This window comes from Suncus etruscus, chromosome 17 (assembly GCF_024139225.1).
Source record: "Suncus etruscus isolate mSunEtr1 chromosome 17, mSunEtr1.pri.cur, whole genome shotgun sequence".
NCBI classification, from domain to species: Eukaryota; Metazoa; Chordata; class Mammalia; order Eulipotyphla; family Soricidae; genus Suncus; species Suncus etruscus.
The window spans coordinates 59,679,172-59,683,528 of record NC_064864.1 but is presented as its reverse complement, the minus strand read 5'-3'; the positions used below and the strand labels follow the sequence as shown (position 1 = coordinate 59,683,528).

Below are 4,357 nucleotides of genomic sequence, written 5' to 3'. Positions count from 1 at the left end.
CTCTCCATCTCTTTCCTTCCACCTCTAGCATCCCCAACTCACCCACTTAAACTAGAAATCTTGATAGTAGGAAGACAGGATTTTGAAAGAGAAAGGATCAGCGATTAAGTAGCTGAAAACTCAAGGGGAAGAAAGATAAGACAAGCTATGTCAATAAAGAATTCGAACTCAGTGTCATGTAAATCTCTACATAAGTTGTGAAAGACTTGCCTGAGAGTATTTCCTTTCTCAGAATAAGATACTATTCTGTGTTGTATGAAAGGAGAGAAGGTTAGCACTCCCCTTGACAAGGATGGAAGAGGCTTCGGCCTGCAACACGCATATGGTTAAGGCACTGCCACCTACTTTGTGGCATCTAACCAGTATTTTTTTCTGGGCTAATAAAAGGTCAAGAATTTTTTTTAAAAAAAGGTACTATTCTGCTTCAAGTTGCTTAAAACTGTTTTGAGACCGAATTTAAGAGGGTGGACATGAAATGCTACTGTCTGATATATTTAGGTGAGGCTTCTGCTTATTTTTTTTTCCAGGTAAATAGTAGAAAGGTTTTTAATAAATCCCATTGAGTACTTGGACCCATTAAAAGACTTGTCTTCCCACTTGAATTGACCCAGACAATGGCAATCAAGTGATAAAACAAATTTCCCTTTTTGCTTTTGCTACCAGGATGCTCAAACACAATTTTTATTCTTATTAGCAGGGATTATCAGTTTGGTTCATTTAGTTCTGACATAGGAATTAAGGTACAATACCATTTTAAAGAAATGAACAGTGTGAACTTCACAATTAATCTCTAAAAAGACTCTAAGCTAACAAAACTCCAAGATTTTCAGGTTGAAAACTTTGGGGTCTTCTCAGTCTGGCAGCCTTCCTCCATATGCCTCATTCATACTGCTGGAAGACCCAGAAGCCACACCTCACAGCTACCAGCAAGTAAACAGTTCAGCTTCACAGCCTCATGATTAATCTTACAAGAGATGCAAGTCAAACCACTAAAACTCCTGAGTATATTCATCTTCAGGCTGAAAACTCTGGGACACTATCAGATGGGGGCAGACTGAGTTCCTGCCCTGCCAAAGCTCCAGAAGCTGCATATACACCCCACAGTTTGTAGCCATACAAATGACCCAACTTCACTGCTTCACAATTCTTTAAAGAGATGCCAAATCAACAAAATTCTCAGGTATGCTTGCTTGCTCAACTAGCAACAAACAGCTCAGTAAATCCTCAGACAATGACTTTAATACTCCATTGTGAGCTATAACAATTTTCAATGACTCTTTTTAGCTGAATATATTTTGATAATACTACTTAACATTTCATTGTATTAAGCAATAAGACAATGAATTATTGTATTATCTATTACAAATTTATTATTTATTACAAAATAAATTATTTTGTACTTGCCAATGCACAGGCTTGTATGTGGGGTGAGAAACTTGGGACAATGGAAATGGGAAGGTCACTGGTGATAGGACTGGTGTTGGAACACTGAATAGCTGAAACAACTATATGAACAACTTTGTAAAACACAATATTTAAATAAAGTTAAAAATAGACCCCCCTCAAATGGAAAGAACAATTTGAGGGACTTTATGATGAACAGTTGATGATGAACCAGGTCAGGAGCTCTGTCCTTCTCAGGTATCATGCTAAGTCTCTTATGTAGGAAAGTTTGTCTAGAGAATTTGTGGTGAGGGCCAAAGTGATATCACAGTGGATATGGCATTTTCCTTGTATATAGCCAATCCAGGCTTAATCTCAGGTATCCCACATGGTCCCCTAAGCCTGCCAGGAGTGATTCCTAAGTGCAGAGCTAGGAGTAACCAATAAGCACCGCTCTGCTGGATGTGCCCACTCCAAAAACAGAGAGTTTTGTGCTTCACAAATGTTCCATAAACAAGCAAATGAATAGAAGAGTGAGCTAAGTATGAAGAACAATCACACATTTAAATGTATGTTCAACTAATGTTTCTCCTCATCTCTAATTTTTGCTGCTCTGTCCAGTGTGAGAGTTTTCCTTGACATGCACTGATCACATTACACCACATTCCCTGCCAACACACACACTCATTCCTCTGTGCTTCACCCCAAAGCTTCCTGATGGTTTCTCTCTGCTTTTGTAGTTAAGGTAATGGGCACCTGTTGTTTCTGGATGTACCTTGCCTCCCTTGCCTTTGGTAACAAACACCTCTAAGGTTTATATTATTTTCATTAAGAATTTTAAATTCTGCTACAAAGTGATGCAGAACACAGACTGATGCCTTAGTAGGTTGATAATCCAAGCATAGCCCATCAAAGTCCTTTGAAAATTAAAATAGACATCAGGAGACAGAATTGAAAATTAGAAACTGGTAAACTTAGAATTTCTTAGGGATCATTTGCTCCAGCAGAAAATGTCTTGGACCAGAGAGATAGTACAGAAATTTAAGGCTATTAACTTGCATGTGGTTGACCCCAATCCAATCTCTGGCACTGCATGTGGTTCCCTGAGTGCTCTCAGTAGTGATCTCTGAGCACAGAGTCAGAGTAAGCCTAGAGAACTGCTGAGCATGATCCACCACTTCCCCCAAAAAAACAGTTTACTAGATTACAAACTCAGCAAAAAGAATGTCAGTCAAGAGATAGTGAGAGAAAGAAAGAAAAAGGGAGAGAGAAAGAGAAAAATACAGCCCTTGAATACCTGATCTAGTTTTTCTGAATCAACTCCAGTTCTACCAGTTTACATTTTCTTTTTCTTGCTTGAAATAGTGAACTGGGGATCTAAAATGTTCAAATATAATAGTCCTGACTGAAGATGCCAAGTGAAAATTTCTAACTCCTTTCTTTGCCCTTTAAAGATTAATCTGTGAAGTATTGTCAGGGAAACAACCAAAGGGTTAATATTCTGGTCTTGCTTTCAAGCCTTCAAACCATCTGGGTGAAGGCCTTCTTTTAAATACCATCAACCAGATGCCCAGCCATCCAGAATAGAAAAGTAACTTCTACTCTTCAATTAAAAAAAAAGATTGAAACCTAGAAAACAAGGCCAACACACTTGACCAGCCACTTTTTAAAGATGGGAATGACTAAAAGGCAATTCTCATAAGCAAAGGAGCTCAACCTCCAAGATTCATAAAGAAAACACTAAAGAAAATAACAACAAATGCTATGCATTTCTTTTTATTGTTTTGTTTTTTGTTTTTCGGGCACACCCGTTTGATGCTCAGGGGTTACTCCTGGCTAAGCGCTCAGAAATTGCCCCTGGCTTGGAGGGACCATATGGGACACCAGGGAATTGAACCTCGGTCCTTCCTTGGCTAGCACTTGCAAGGCGCCACCTCGCCGGCCCCATCATTTCTATGAGAAGTCACAAAAGGGGGAAAACAGTATAGTTTAATTACAGAAAGGCATGTCATCCTGCCTTAGTCTCCATAGCTCATCTATAGACAGCCCAATACCTGTATCAGTCAATTCTCTAATTCATCAAGACTAGTTTACTGATCACAATGATTCTAATTTATTATTATCCAATTAATATATCCATCTTGTTGCAGCATAGTAATGGTTTATGGTTGACATCAAGCTGGGAGAGTCCCTGACCTCTAACTAATGTTGCCAGGACCCCATTGTTCAAAAGAGGAAAATTCAGCAAGCAGATTCCTTGGAAGAATGAAGCCTGAGTCAGGTTTTATTTACAAGTTGGACTACATCTTAACCAAGTATGTGTCTCTACTTTACACCAGTGAATAAAGAAAAGGAAGCTTACTTCAGGTTCCAGAAAAAAACTCCAGATGACAGCTGTGAGTGAGAGGAGAGGTAAAGGAGGGAGAAAAGTCCTCCTAAAGATAACTGTGGAAATAAGAGATAATGTCCAGGAAGAATAGCTCCAGGGGCTATGGACAAGAAGAGGTCAGCTCCGATGCCATAATCTCTTTCTATTACTCCAGATGTCTGAAAATAGCATGGCTGGTCCCTGGAGAACTGACTTTTGCACACAGAGGTTGAGAAAACACCTAGATCCAAGCTGTGGTTAGAGGGGTCTCTACAAAAATCAAAGGGTGTCGTCCTAAAGAGGTTTGTCTTTCTGATTTCCAACTACTGATATTCCTTTCCTTGCTTCACTCCTTAGCCCAGTGATTCTCAATCTAGCCTCAAGTTAAATCATTTGGAAAATGTCCACGAACACTGGTTCCTGAGCCTTTTGACACAGGGTTCAAACATTTGTTTTGTTTTGTTTTCCATTCTCCCCACGAGAATATTATGAATGGAGATGAAGTCCTATCCCTGAACCAACAGAGCTCATGTATTCTTCTGAGGATATTTGACTGTATCAACTCACCATCACCATCCTGTACACCAACTATATGCAGAGATTTAG

The 4,357-nt window shown here is 39.3% G+C and overlaps 1 non-coding gene across 1 annotated transcript; it reads left to right on the top strand.

The window, feature by feature from the left end:
• Positions 1–248: 248 nt before the first annotated feature.
• On the top strand, positions 249–371 carry LOC125995667 (U6atac minor spliceosomal RNA). Its single transcript, XR_007491145.1, has one exon. It is a non-coding gene; the product is annotated as a U6atac minor spliceosomal RNA (small nuclear RNA).
• Positions 372–4,357: the final 3,986 nt, after the last annotated feature.